This window comes from Mustela erminea, chromosome 16 (genome assembly GCF_009829155.1).
Source record: "Mustela erminea isolate mMusErm1 chromosome 16, mMusErm1.Pri, whole genome shotgun sequence".
NCBI lineage: Eukaryota > Metazoa > Chordata > Mammalia > Carnivora > Mustelidae > Mustela > Mustela erminea.
In genome coordinates this window covers 30,356,950-30,372,405 of record NC_045629.1, presented here as the reverse complement: position 1 = coordinate 30,372,405, position 15,456 = coordinate 30,356,950, and the positions used below count along the sequence as shown (strand labels likewise).

The following is a 15,456-nucleotide window of genomic DNA, read 5'->3' as shown; positions in this document are numbered from 1 at the left end:
TGCCCTCTCCAATACCCACCACCTGATTCCCCCAACCTCCCACTCCCCCGCCACTTCAAACACCTCAGATTGTTTTTCAGAGTCCATAGTCTCTCATGGTTCACCTCCCCTTCCAATTTCCCCCAATTCCTTCTCCTCTCTAACTCCCCATGTCCTCCATGCTATTATTATGCTCCACAAATAAGTGAAACCATATGATAATTGACTCTCTCTGCCTTATTTATTTCACTCAGCATAATCTCTTCCAGTCCCGTCCATGTTGCTACAAAAGTTGGGTATTCATCCTTTCTTTTTTTTTTTTTAATTTTTTATTTTTTATAAACATATATTTTTATCCCCAGGGGTACAGGTCTGTGAATCACCAGGTTTACACACTTCACGGCACTCACCAAAGCACATACCCTCCCCAATGTCCATAATCCCACCCCCTTCTCCCAAACCTCCTCCCCCCAGCAACCCTCAGTTTGTTTTGTGAGATTAAGAGTCACTTATGGTTTGTCTCCCTCCCAATTCCATCTTGTTTCATTGATTCTTCTTCTACCCACTTAAGCCCCCATGTTGCATCACCACTTCCTCATATCAGGGAGATTATACGATAGTTGTCTTTCTCTGCTTGACTTATTTCGCTAAGCATGATACGCTCTAGTTCCATCCATGTTGTTGCAAATGGCAAGATTTCATTTCTTTTGATGGCTGCATAGTATTCCATTGTGTATATATACCATATCTTCTTGATCCATTCATCTGTTGATGGACATCTAGGTTCTTTCCATAGTTTGGCTATTGTGGACATTGCTGCTATAAACATTCGGGTGCACGTGCCCCTTTGGACCACTACGCTTGTGTCTTTAGGGTAAATACCCAATAGTGCAATTGCTGGGTCATAGGGCAGTTCTATTTTCAACATTTTGAGGAACCTCCATGCTGTTTTCCAGAGTGGCTGCACCAGCTTGCATTCCCACCAACAGTGTAGGAGGGTTCCCCTTTCTCCGCATCCTCGCCAGCATCTGTTATTTCCTGACTTGTTGATTTTAGCCATTCTGACTGGTGTGAGGTGATATCTCATTGTGGTTTTGATTTGTATTTCCCTGATGCCGAGTGATATGGAGCACTTTTTCATGTGTCTGTTGGCCATCTGGATGTCTTCTTTGCAGAAATGTCTGTTCATGTCCTCTGCCCATTTCTTGATTGGATTATTTGTTCTTTGGGTGTTGAGTTTGCTAAGTTCTTTATAGATTCTGGACACTAGTCCTTTATCTGATATGTCGTTTGCAAATATCTTCTCCCATTCTGTCAGTTGTCTTTTGATTTTGTTAACTGTTTCCTTTGCTGTGCAAAAGCTTTTGATCTTGATGTAATCCCAATAGTTCATTTTTACCCTTGCTTCCCTTGCCTTTGGCGTTGTTTCTAGGAAGATGTTGCTGCGGCTGAGGTCGAAGAGGTTGCTGCCTGTGTTCTCCTCAAGGATTTTGATGGATTCCTTTTGCACATTGAGGTCCTTCATCCATTTTGAGTCTATTTTCGTGTGTGGTGTAAGGAAATGGTCCAATTTCATTTTTCTGCATGTGGCTGTCCAATTTTCCCAGCACCATTTATTGAAGAGGCTGTCTTTTTTCCATTGGACAGTCTTTCCTGCTTTGTAGAAGATTAGTTGACTGTAGAGTTGAGGGTTTATTTCTGGGCTCTCTATTCTGTTCCATTGATCTATGTGTCTGTTTTTGTGCCAGTACCATGCTGTCTTGATGATGACAGCTTTGTAATAGAGCTTGAAATCCGGAATTGTGATGCCACCAACTTTGGCTTTCATTTTCAATATCCCTTGGGCTATTTGAGGTCTTTTCTGGTTCCATATAAATTTTAGAATTATTTGTTCCATTACTTTGAAAAAGATGGATGGTACTTTGATAGGAATTGCATTAAATGTGCAGATTGCTTTAGGTAGCATAGACATTTTCACAATATTTATTCTTCCAATCCAGGAGCATGGAACATTTTTCCATTTCTCTGTGTCTTCCTCAATTTCTTTCATGAGTACTTTATAGTTTTCTGAGTATAGATTCTGTGCCTCTTTGGTTAGGTTTATTCCTAGGTATCTTATGGTTTTGGGTGCAACTGTAAATGGGATTGACTCCTTAATTTCTCTTTCTTCTGTCTTGTTGTTGGTGTAGAGAAATGCAACTGATTTCTGTGCATTGATTTTATATCCTGACACTTTACTGAATTCCTGTATAAGTTCTAGCAGTTTTGGAGTGGAGTCTTTTGGGTTTTCCACATATAGTATCATATCATCTGCGGAGAGTGATAATTTGACTTCTTCTTTGCCGATTTGGATGCCTTTAATTTCCTTTTGTTGTCTGATTGCTGAGGCTAGGACTTCTAGTACTATGTTGAATAGCAGTGGTGATAATGGACATCCGTGTCGTGTTCCTGACCTTAGCGGAAAAGCTTTCAGTTTTTCTCCATTGAGAATGATATTTGCGGTGGGTTTTTCATAGATGGCTTTGATGATATTGAGGTATGTGCCCTCTATCCCTACACTTTGAAGAGTTTTGATCAGGAAGGGATGCTGTACTTTGTCAAATGCTTTTTCAGCATCTATTGAGAGTATCATATGGTTCTTGTTCTTTCTTTTATTGATGTGTTGTATCACATTGACTGATTTGCGGATGTTGAACCAAACTTGCAGCCCTGGAATAAATCCCACTTGGTCGTGGTGAATAATCCTTTTAATGTACTGTTGAATCCCATTGGCTAGTATTTTGTTGAGTATTTTCGCATCTGTGTTCATCAAGGATATTGGTCTATAGCTCTCACCTTGTCTGGTTTTGGGATCAAGGTGATGCTGACCTCATAAAATGAGTTTGGAAGTTTTCCTTCCATTTCTATTTTTTGGAACAGTTTCAGGAGAATAGGAATTAGTTTTTCTTTAAATGTTTGGTAGAATTCCCCCGGGAAGCCATCTGGCCCTGGGCTTTTGTTTGTTTGGAGATTTTTAATGACTGTTTCAATCTCCTTACTGGTTATGGGTCTGTTCAGGCTTTCTATTTCTTCCTGGTTCAGTTGTGGTAGTTTATAGGTTTCTAGGAATGCATCCATTTCTTCCAGATTGTCAAATTTATTGGCGTAGAGTTGCTCATAGTATGTTCTTATAATAGTTTGTATTTCTTTGGTGTTAGTTGTGATCTCTCCTCTTTCATTCATGATTTTATTTATTTGGGTCCTTTCTCTTTTCTTTTTGATAAGTCTGGCCAGGGGTTTATCAATTTTATTAATTCTTTCAAAGAACCAGCTCCTAGTTTCGTTGATTTGTTCTATTGTTTTTTTGGTTTCTATTTCATTGATTTCTGCTCTGATCTTTATGATTTCTCTTCTCCTGCTGGGCTTAGGGTTTCTTTCTTGTTCTTTCTCCAGCTCCTTTAGGTGTAGGGTTAGGTTGTGTACCTGAGACCTTTCTTGTTTCTTGAGAAAGGCTTGTACCGCTATATATTTTCCTCTCATGACTGCCTTTGTTGTGTCCCACAGATTTTGAACCGTTGTATTTTCATTATCATTTGTTTCCATGATTTTTTTCAATTCTTCTTTAATTTCCTGGTTGACCCATTCATTCTTTAGAAGGATGCTGTTTAGTCTCCATGTATTTGGGTTCTTTCCAAACTTCCTTTTGTGGTTGAGTTCTAGCTTTAGAGCATTGTGGTCTGAAAATATGCAGGGAATGATCCCAATCTTTTGATACCGGTTGAGTCCTGATTTAGGACCGAGGATGTGATCTATTCTGGAGAATATTCCATGTGCACTAGAGAAGAATGTGTATTCTGTTGCTTTGGGATGAAAAGTTCTGAATATATCTGTGATGTCCATCTGGTCCAGTGTGTCGTTTAAGGCCTTTATTTCCTTGCTGATCTTTTGCTTGGATGATCTGTCCATTTCAGTAAGGGGAGTGTTAAAGTCCCCTACTACTAATGTATTATTGTTGATGTGTTTCTTTGATTTTGTTATTAATTGGTTTATATAGTTGGCTGCTCTCACGTTGGAGACATAGATATTTAAAATTGTTAGATCTTCTTGTTGGACAGACCCTTTGAGTATGATATAGTGTCCTTCCTCATCTCTTATTATAGTCTTTGGCTTAAAATCTAATTGATCTGATATAAGGATTGCCACTCCTGGTTTCTTCTGATGTCCATTAGCATGGTAAATTCTTTTCCACCCCCTCACTTTAAATCTGGAGGTGTCTTCGGGCTTAAAATGAGTTTCTTGGAGGCAACATATAGATGGGTTTTGTTTTTTTATCCATTCTGATACCCTGTGTCTTTTGATTGGGACATTTAGCCCATTAACATTCAGGGTAACTATTGAGAGATATGAATTTAGTGCCATTGTATTGCCTGTAAGGTGACTGTTACTATATATGGTCTCTGTTCTTTTCTGATCTACCACTTGTAGGCTCTCTTTGCTTAGAGGACCCCTTTCAATATTTCCTGTAGAGCTGGTTTGGTGTTTGCTAATTCTTTCAGTTTTTGTTTGTCCTGGAAGCTTTTAATCTCTCCTTCTATTTTCAATGATAGCCTAGCTGGATATAGTATTCTTGGCTGCATGTTTTTCTCATTTAGTGCTCTGAAAATATCATGCCAGCTCTTTCTGGCCTGCCAGGTCTCTGTGGATAAGTCAGCTGCCAATCTAATATTTTTACCATTGTATGTTACAGACTTCTTTTCCCTGGCTGCTTTCAGGATTTTCTCTTTGTCACTGAGACTTGTAAATTTTACTATTAGGTGACGGGGTGTGGGCCTATTCTTATTGATTTTGAGGGGCGTTCTCTGAACCTCCTGAATTTTGATGCTCATTCCCTTTGCCATATTGGGGAAATTCTCCCCAATAATTCTCTCCAGTATACCTTCTGCTCCCCTCTCTCTTTCTTCTTCTTCTGGAATCCCAATTATTCTAATGTTGTTTCGTCTTCTGGTGTCACTTATCTCTCGAATTCTCCCCTCGTGGTCCAGTAGCTGTTTGTCCCTCTTTTGCTCAGCTTCTTTATTCTCTGTCATTTGGTCTTCTATATCACTAATTCTTTCTTCTGCATCATTTATTCTAGCAGTGAGAGCCTCCATTTTTGATTGCACCTCATTAATAGCTTTTTTTATTTCAACTTGGTAGATTTTAGTTCTTTTATTGCTCCAGAAAGGGCTTTTATATCTCCCGAGAGGGTTTCTCTAATATCTTCCATGCCTTTTTCGAGCCCGGCTAGAACCTTGAGAATTGTCATTCTGAACTCTAGATCTGACATATTAACAATGTCTGTGTTGATTAGGTCCCTAGCCTTCGGTACTGCCTCTTGTTCTTTTTTTTGTGGTGAATTTTTCCGTCTTGTCATTTTATCCAGATAAGAGTATATGAAGGAGCAAGTAAAATACTAAAAGGGTGGCAACAACCCCAGGAAAATATGCTTTAACCAACCAGAAGAGATCCCAAATCATGAGGGGGGAGAAAGGGAATAAAAAGAGGTTCAAAAAGGGAGAAAGAAAAAAAAGAAAAAAAGAAAAGAAAAGAAAAAAATTTAAAAAAGAAAACGAATAAAGAAAAATATAAAAAGGAAAAAATATATATATTAGATAAACTAGTTAAAAAACTAAAAAAGAAAAGTTAAAAAAAAATTTTACCAGAAGGCAAGAAAAAAAACAAAAAATGAAAAAGAAAAAAATTAAATTATCTGCAAGACTAAAAAAAATCACAGGGAAAAAGCCATGAGTTCCGTGCTTTGCTTTCTCCTCCTCTGGAATTCTGCTGCTCTCCTTGGTATTGAAACTGCACTCCTTGGTAGGTGAACTTGGTCTCGGCTGGATTTCTTGTTGATCTTCTGGGGGAGGGGCCTGGTGTAGTGATTCTCAAGTGTCTTTGCTCCAGGCGGAACTGCACCGCCCTTACCAGGGGCGGGGGTGAGTAATCCGCTCAGGTTTGCTTTCAGGAGTTTTTGTTCCCTGAGTGCTTTCCATAGAGTTCCAGAGGACGGGAATACAAATGGCGGCCTCCTGGTCTCCGGCCCGGAGGAGCCAAGAGCCCGGGGCCCCACTCCTCAGTGCGCCCTCAGAGAACTGCGCCCAGTCACTCCCGTCTGCCTGAACTCTGGCCGCACTCCGAGCTCACCGAGCCTGCGACCGGTTCAAGGTAACACTGAGCTGTGAGCTTACTGTCAGCTCTGTCTCTGTAGCCGGCTTTCCTGTTCCAATACCCGCAAGCTCTGCGACACTCAGACACCCACAATTCTTCTGTGACCCTGCGGGACCTGAGGCCACGCTGACCCCGCGTGGGCTTCGCTCCAGTTTAGCCTCTGGAGCGATGTCCCTCAGCGGAACAGACTTTTAAAAGTCCTGATTTTGTGCTCCGTTGCTCCGCCGCTTGCCGGGAGCCAGCCCCTCCCCCGGGGTCTATCTTTCCATCGCTTTGGATTCACGTCTCCGCCAGTCCTACCTTTCAGAAAGTGGTTGTTTTTCTGTTTCCAGAATTGCTGTTCTTCTTCTCTTCGATCTGCCGATGGATTTGCAGGTGTTTGCAATTTTTAGATAAGCTATCTAGCTGATCTCCTGGTAGCTGAAGTAGTCTCAGCCTGCTACTTCTCTGCCATCTTTTGGTATTCATCCTTTCTGATGGAGGCATAATACTCCATAGTGTATATGAACCACATCTTCCTTATCCATTCGTCCGCTGAAGGGCATCTTGGTCTTTCCAAAGTTTGGCGACCACGGCCATTGCTGCTATAAACATTGGGGTACAGATGGCCCTTCTTTTCACTACATGTAAAGCCACTCTTTAAAATGGGTTTATTCATCATTTAGAAGTTGAAGATCTGATTCAAGAATCCAAAGATGAAGAGAAGTATGGAGTATAATATGCTTAACTAAGTTAAAACTGCATTTTTCTTACCTATTTGCATATCAAATACTTAATTCTTGCCTAAAAGATCAAAACAATTTTAACAACTAACACAGATAATTATTTTTTAGGGGGGGAGTTCTTTAAAACATAGATACATACGAATAATTTGTAGCTTTACAAGCAACTTAAAATATTTTTATTAGTCAAAATTTCCAAATGTTACTTTGAATACAAAACCTTTCAGCAATTTACCATTCTGTTGTCAACTCTTAGTTTACAGGCATGCCTTATTTTGTTGCACTTCACTTAAATGAACATCACAGATACTGTGTTGTTTTACAAATTAAAGTTTTGCAACAACCTTCAACAAGCAAGTCTATCAGCACCATTTCTCCAAGAACATTCACTTACTCAGTGTCTCTGTGTCACATTTTGGTAATTCTTGAAGTATTTCAAACTTTTTAATTATTGTTATATTTGTTATGGTGATCCTGATCAGTGATCTTTGACATTACCAGTGTAATTGTTTTGGGGCACCACAAACAATGACCCATATAAGACAGTGAACTTGATAATGTGCGTGTTCTCAGTGCTCCACCCACCAGCCATTCTCCCATCTCTTTTCCCTTTATTGGATCCTCCCTATTCCCTGGGGATTCCCTCCCTATTCCCTATTCATATTTTATAATATGAAAATTAAGACAATGAATAACCCTACAATGGCCTCTACATGTTCAAGTAAAAGTAAGAGTCTCAAGTCTCTCACTTTAAATCAAAAACTAGAAATGATTAAACTTAGTGAGGAAGGCATGCTGAAAACTGAGGCTAAAAGCTAGGCCTATTGTGCCAAACATTTAACCAAGTTGAGAATGCAAAGGAAATATTTTTGGAAAAACATTTAAAAGTGCTATTCCAGTGAACACAGGAATGATAAAAAAACAAAACAGCCTTACTGCTGATATGGAGAAAGTCTGAGTTGTCTGGATAGATGATCAAACCAGCCACAGCAGCTCCTTACATCAAAGGGAATGAAGAGCAAGGCTCTAACTTTCTCTTTAATTCTTTGAAGGCTGAGAGAGGTGAGGGAGTTGCAGAAGAAAAGTCTGAAGCTGGCAGAGGCTGGTTCATGAGGTTTAAGAAAAGAAATCATCTACCATAACATCAAAGTGCAAGGAGAAGCAGCCAGTGCTGATGTAGAAGCTGCAGCAAGCAAGTTCTCCAGAAGACCTAACTAAGATAATTAAGGTGGCTACACTAAGCAACAGATTTCAATGGAAATGAACTGGGATTCCATTGGAAGGAGATCCCATCTAGGACCTTCATAATTAGATAGAAGAAATCAATGCCTGACTTCAAAGCACAGGCTGATTATTATTAGGGGCTAATGCAGCTGATGACTAGCTTGAACCCCAGGACTCACTGACCTTCAGAATCATGCTGAATCTACCCTGGCTATGCTCTATGAATGAAACAACAAAGCCTGCATGACAGCATGTCTGTTTCAACAAGTTTTACTGAAGATTTTAAGCCCACTGAAGTTCAGAACTACTTCTCAGAAAACAATTACTTTCAAAATATGACTGATCATTGACAACGTACCTGGTTCTCCAAGAGCTCTGATGGAGATGGACAAGGAGAGTAATGTTGCTTTCATGCCTACTAACACAGCATCCATTCTGCAGCCCATGGGTCAAGAACTCATTTTGACTTTCAAGTCTTTTATTTAAAAAATACATTTCATAAAGTATAGTTGTCTTAGGTAGTGATTCCTTTGATGGATCCGGGCAAAATAAATTGAAAACTTTCTGGAAAAGTTTCACCATTCTAGGTGACTTTATGAACATTCATATTCATATTGGTCCGAATACCAAAATCAATAGGAGTGTGGAAGAAGCTGATTCCAACCCTCACTGATGACTCTGAGGGGTTTAAGACTTAAGCAGAAGTAACTGCAGATGTGGTGGAAAAAGCAAGGGAGCTGGAATTAAATGTGACTGCATTGCTATAATCTCATGATAAAACTTTAACAGATGAGGAGCTGCTTCTTGGGATGAGCAAAGAAAGTGATTTCTTAATAGGTAATCTACTCCTGGTAAAATGCTGTGATGATTGTTGAAATGACAATAAAGGATTCAGAATGAATGAACCTACTTGATAAAGTGGCAACAGAATTTGAGAAGATTGACTCTAATTCTGAAGGAAGCTGTACTGTAGGTAAGATGTTATCACACAACATTGCTACAGAAAAATCATCTGTGAAAGGAAGAGTCAATTAATGCGGCAAACTTCATTATTGTCTTATTTTAAGAAATTGCCACAGACATCCCAACTTTCAGCAGCCACCACCTTAGTTAGTCAGCAGCCATCAACATCAAGGCAAGACCCTCTACCAGCGAAAAGATTACAACTCACAGGAAGCTTGGATGATAGCATTTTTTAGGAATAAAGTATTTTTTAATTAAATTGTGTACATTTTTTAAGACATAATGACATTAAACACTTAACAGACTACAGTATAGTCTAAGCATAACTTGTACATGCACTGGCAAACAAAACATTTATTTGTCTCACTTTACTGCAGTGGTCTCAAACCATCACCTAATATTTCTGAGGTATGTCTGTACATATAATTGCTATGTTAATTAGAGTCCTCAGGAAGGCAATTTTCCTTACCAAAATCCTACCTATATCTTCAGGCAATAAACTGTTTCACAATAAAATATTCCAGAAGCTATGTCCTTAAGATCTAATATCTATAATGTGTAAATGAATACTTTGAAAAATCCTTTACATCAACAATGACAGATTAAGCATTTACTATACGCTGAACACTGTGCTATCCCCAAAGGATATAAACAAATAAATAAACAGGATGGGTCAGTGGAGGTGTTGACATTATAGTAAGTAAATTATGAAATATCCAATTTGTATAACTTTTAAACGTCTCAAGTGAAAGCACCATCTTAGTTTTATTTTTAGAATGCTCTGTTATGGATTTGTCACAGATTAAATTGTCACCCACGGAAAAGCTTCCATAAGAGAAGTAATTCAAAAGAAGCAAGGTATGCAAGTAGGAGTTTAAAACTTTTCCTACACTCTGACTAACCAATCACACAACTCAACTAAAAACAAATCTTTTAGGAAACGAAAATATACTCTTTGGTTTATTGCATTTACAGAGAAAAAAATAGCTGTCTGATTTTCTTCCTTTTTCAAAAGGAGATGTCATATGTATACAGCTTCATCACTTGGGGAATAAGTCAGATATTATCTGTCTTGAATGAATATCCCTTAATGAATAACCTTAAGATTATAATGTTTTCCTCTCTTTTTTGAATAGTAACACTCATTCTGTGGAAACAAAGAAATAATTTTAAATGGATCAAATGAAATATACCTTTTGAAGTCCCTACTTAATTTATATACTTTCATTTCCATGGGACACAGCTGAAGTAAACACTGAAGTTACAGCACAGACTGAAAAAGAAAATCATGCACAAGCATTATCAACAAGACCCAAACTATGGAAAGAGCCCAAATGTCCATCCAACTAATGGATGGAAAAAGATGTGGAATACATACATAATGGAATATTACTCAGCCGCCAAAAATGAAATCTTGCCATTTACAATGACATAGGTGGAAATAGAGTGTATTATGCTAAGCGAAATAAGCCAATAAGAGAAAGACAATTATCATAGGATTTCACTCATATGTGGATGTTAAGAAATGAAACAGATGAACATATGGGAGGTGGGGGAGAGAGAGGGAGGCAAACAATAAGAGACTCTTAAAGGCAGAACAAATGGAGAGTAGATGGAGGGAGGTGGTGGGGGGATGGGCTAGATGGGTGATGGGGATTACAGAGGGCACTTGTCATGTTGAGCACTGGGTGTTGCGTGTAGGTGATGAATCACTGAATTCTACTCCAGAAACCATATTGCACTGAATGTTAACTAACTAGAATTTAAGTAAAAATTTGAAGAAAAAGGAAATCATGCACATGTATGAAAAAATTATCTATTGTGCTAAAATGGAGACAATGTAAGCCAATGATTTTACCCTGGGGCTCCTGCACACCTACTTGCTAAAAGAGAAAACAAAACAAACTTTCTCCATTTGTCTCTCCTATTTTTCCTCTCCTTTTCACCTTCCTCTCCATTTGTCAGAAACTCATATGAGAAAAGGAGTTATCAGGATTAGCTCTGGAGACCCAGATTTCCTTGGTTTGCACTCATTATACTCAATAGCTTTGAGTAAACAAAGATTTTTTTTCATGCCTCGGTTTAATATTCTGAATACAATCAGTTGGAGTATTTCAATATGGTTTATACATTTGGGTAAATGTGATTCATCTCTGACCCTCATATTTTACCACTTTGAAACATAAATCTCTCACTTTTGGAAATGTCTTTTTGGTCCAGCATGATTATAAAATGATGTTAATTTAAGGTAGATTTAGTTTCAAGGAATATGTTATTTGCTGCATGGGGATATTTGTTAATGCTTCATGGTTTATTCCCTTATAAACTGATACACTTTAACCTTGATTTCTTTTCTTGATTTTTTTCCAGGGGGGAGGGGGGAAGAGCAGAGGGAGAAAGAAAGAGAGAATCTTAAGCAGGCTTCACACTCAGCACAGAGCCCAATGTGGGGTTCGATTTCATGATCCTGAGATCACAACCTGTGTTGAAATCAAGAGTCGGATGCTTAACCAGTTGAGTTACCCAGGCACCCTTCTTTTCTTGTTTATTTGGTCAAAATTGTACCTCAAAATATACATGGTATGTAGCAAATTGTCATTTGTAGATAACCCAGTAACTATATATATTTATACCCTTACAAGTGCCATGAGGTATGCATTCAAAGAATTAAAAAATGTATGCTAAGACTTACAAGACCAAATATCTGACCTTAAGGAGCATTCATTTACAGTGAAGAGGATGGAATCACAAGAGTTAACCAAGAATGCCAGGCATAGCTATAGACTAAAAGTTCTAACCCAGATCAGGGAAAGGCAAAATCCCTTATTGCTCTGGTCACACAACCTGGTTTCTCTAGGATAACCTCAGTTTTTATCTCTGTCTTGATTTAGGCATTTCCTTCATGCAAAGGTGTCCAAGTTTGGATGATAAAAGACTCCCGAGGGAAACTCCATATTGGTGTGACATATCAAATGTGTGCTATTTTTGTTAGAAAAGAGGAGAGCGAAATAACATTATGAGGCACATGAAAGAATGATATAAATGTTGGTTTATCCCACAAATATTCAATTAATTTCCTTCTTCCCAGTCAGGATAGTTGGTATTTGGCATCAACATTGTCATGTGAACTGGTCTGTTGTCTGTAATTGTGAGGAGAGTTTGTTTACAAAATTTCTGAAAGATGAGACTACAATGTCCTAATACCCCATAATTTGGTTCTGGTTTAAGCTGGCAGTTTAGGAAGATCCTGAACTCCCCTCCTCCCAGGGAAACCCTGAGTCTACAGTTGCACATGGAACGACTTCCTCTTAAAAACACATGAAAGGGGACCCCTGGGTGGCGTCCCACCCAGGGACGTTGGTTAAGCCGTTGTCTTCGGCTCGGGTCATGATCTCAGGGTCCTGGAATCGAGTCCCGCATTGGGTTCCTTGCTCATTGGGGAGCCTGCTTCCCTCTCTGCCTCTGCCTGCCGCTCTGCCTGCTTGTGTTCTCTCTCTCTCTGACAAAAAGATAAATAAATAAAATCTTAAAAACAACAACAACAAACACACACACACATGAACGCTGGGGGCGCCTGGGTCTATCAGTAGATGAAGCACCTGCTCTGTGCCGGGGTCAGGATTCCGAGGTCCCGGGCTCAGCCCCCTCCACACCCTGCTCAGCGAGGGTCTGCTTCTCCCTCTCCCTCTGCCACTCTCCCTGCTTATGCTCTCCTCTCTCTCTCTCTCTCTCTCTCTCTCTCAAATAAATTTAAAAAAAAATCTTAAAAAACAAAACAAAACAAAACCCCTGAGCACTGGCTGAGGGACAACTGCACGTGGAGCAAACTAGAAGAACACAAGGTTGCAGCAGTGAGGAGAGGCTGGGACACAGCCTCACCATAACCGCCGCCACCACCACCATCACGACCTTCGACCGGGAGGGTACGCAAAACCCAAAAAAGGGTTCAAACCCCACATCAGGCTCTCCGACTTTAAAGGCATGCATGGGAGAAACCCCCAAAACACCTAATTTTGAAAACCGATGGGGCTCGCACCCCGAGACCCCAAGACTCGCGACCCAAGAAAGGGCTCTTAAACGGCTTGCACCCTTGAACTCGTCCTACTTCGAGCCCAGTCAGAGGCAACGAAAGTGAAGGAGGCTCACCTGCTTCTCTGTTAACGCGTCGGTCTGAGTACCAGGCGTCGAATGTAACTCACACGTCGAGAAGCCTGCCGGAACACCCTGAGAGAGCCGGACCGCCTCAGAGAGCGCCACCTTCACGTGCCTCCTTTACGTCGCTCCGGACGCCGGGACTCTCTACGGAACGGAGCCTTTCCGTTCATCCGCGGCGCGGATCTCTGTGCTGCCGCCTAGCGGACGGCTCTAGATCACCGGCCTCTGGAGGCCAGGGGAGCTTACACTTCTGGTCTCCAGGGATTCTAGAAATCAGTATCACCCAAGAAGGAGCTCATACCCTTGTCTGGCATCCCAGTTTTTGCAATTGCTGTTAGAGGACACTTCTACACAAGGCCTGGCTCTGGCTGCTGTGGCTTACCCTTGTGGTGCCCACAGAACTATGACCAATGGAGAAAGTTTCCTAAACAGTTACCACCTCCAGAGCATAGCAAGAAACAACAGACTCAGGAGCTCAGTTTTTCTGCGAAGAAGACCTATTTTCTAACCATCAAGACTGTGGCCTCAGCAGTAGGCTGTTTTTTAAACACACATTAGGCCTGCTTATAATCCTTTCCAGAGACGTCAGAGGGCTGGTGATGTCTTTGAGCTCACCTTCTGCCACACTGCAGGCTGCTAATGTCTCCTGGAGAGGACATTTACATGCCCATGTTCCCCTGATGTTTATGTCTGGTACCCCAATTTTTGCAGCTGCTGCCCGGGGGATGCTCTTTGATTGCATGACCCTAGTGACCAATGGAACATTCATTTCTGGGTCCTGTGGAACCTTGGCAATTCAAGAGATGATTCTTCTCGGGCTACTACCACCAAGGTGCCACATAGAGATGCCCCAGAGTCTCTGTGTGAAAGAATCCTCATTGCTTGTTCTGGAGCTTTGGCTTGTGGCACAAACTTCAGGCTTGGCACACATTCAGTGGTCTCTAAAGCTGCCATACAGATAGCCAACAGATACATGATAAGATGCTCTTCATCTGTAATCATTAGGGAAATGCAAATCAAAACAGAATGAGATGTCACCTCATATCTGTTAGAAAGGCTACTATCAAAGGACAGAAAATAACAAGTGTTGGCGAGGCTGTGGAGAAAAGGGAACCCGTGTGCGGTTGCTATGGAAAACAGTATGGAGGTTCCTCAAAACATTAAAAATAGAGCTACCATATGATCCAGCAATTCCACTTCTGGGTATGTTTCTGGAGGAAAATAAAAACATGGATTTGAAAAGATATATGCACCTTTGTGTTTATTGTAGCATTATTCATAATAGCCAAGGTATGGAAACAACCAAAGTATCCAATAGTGGACAAATGGTTAAATAAATTGTGATGATATATTTATATATTATTCAGCCATAAAAAAGAACAAAATCTTGCCATTTGCAACAACATGGATAGACTTCTCAGACATTATGCTAAGTGAGATAAATCAAAAGAAATGCAAATATCATATAAGCTCAATTATATGTGGAATCAAAAGTATATGTTAAGAAAAAGAAAGAAAGAAAGAAAGAAAATCATGAATACAAAGAACAGATTGGTAGTTGCCAGAGGAAGGGATGGGAGAGGTGGGAGAGAAATGGGCAAATTATTTTGGTTTTGTTTTAAGTAAATAAAATGCATAAAAAATAAACCCGTTACTGATCTTCCTGGCACCTCATTTTTTTTTTCTTTTTAAGATTTTTATTTATTTATTTATTTGATAGATAGGGAGAGATCACAAGTAGGCAGAAGGCAGGCAGAGAGAGAGGGGGAAGCAGGCTCCCCGCTGAGCAGAGAGCCTAATGTGGGGCTCGATCCCAGGACTCTGAGATCATGACCTGAGCTGAAGGCAGAGGCTTAAACCACTGAACTGGCATCTCATTTTTAAAGGTAGCTTGACACACGGTTAGAGACAAACGGTTTGGAACAAAAAGCCCCACATTCAAATCTAGTTTCTGCCCTTTCTTGGCTCTGTGAACATGAAAAAATTTAGCGTGCCTTTATTTTTAAATTGAGATAGTGCTTATAAGATTTCAGAATAAGGAGTACACTTGCTGCGATGAGCATTGGGTGTTGTAAGGAAGTGTTGAATCACAAGATTGTATGCTTTTGAAACCAATATTCCACTGTGTGTTAACTAACTGGAATTTACATAAAATCTTTAAAAAATAAAATTAAAAATGAGATTGAATATGTGAAAGCACACTATAGATTCCTTGGCTAACTGGAAG

The 15,456-nt window shown here is 40.0% G+C and overlaps 1 long non-coding RNA gene across 1 annotated transcript in view; it reads right to left on the bottom strand.

Annotated features, from left to right (window-relative positions):
- Positions 1-13,336, bottom strand: part of LOC116575414 — a 46,721-nt gene extending 33,385 nt beyond the window's left edge. Inside the window, exon 1 of the long non-coding RNA XR_004279762.1 lies at positions 13,221-13,336. This is a non-coding gene — a long non-coding RNA (uncharacterized LOC116575414). The remainder of the gene's footprint in view (positions 1-13,220) is intronic.
- Between the last annotated feature and the right edge of the window lie 2,120 nt (positions 13,337-15,456).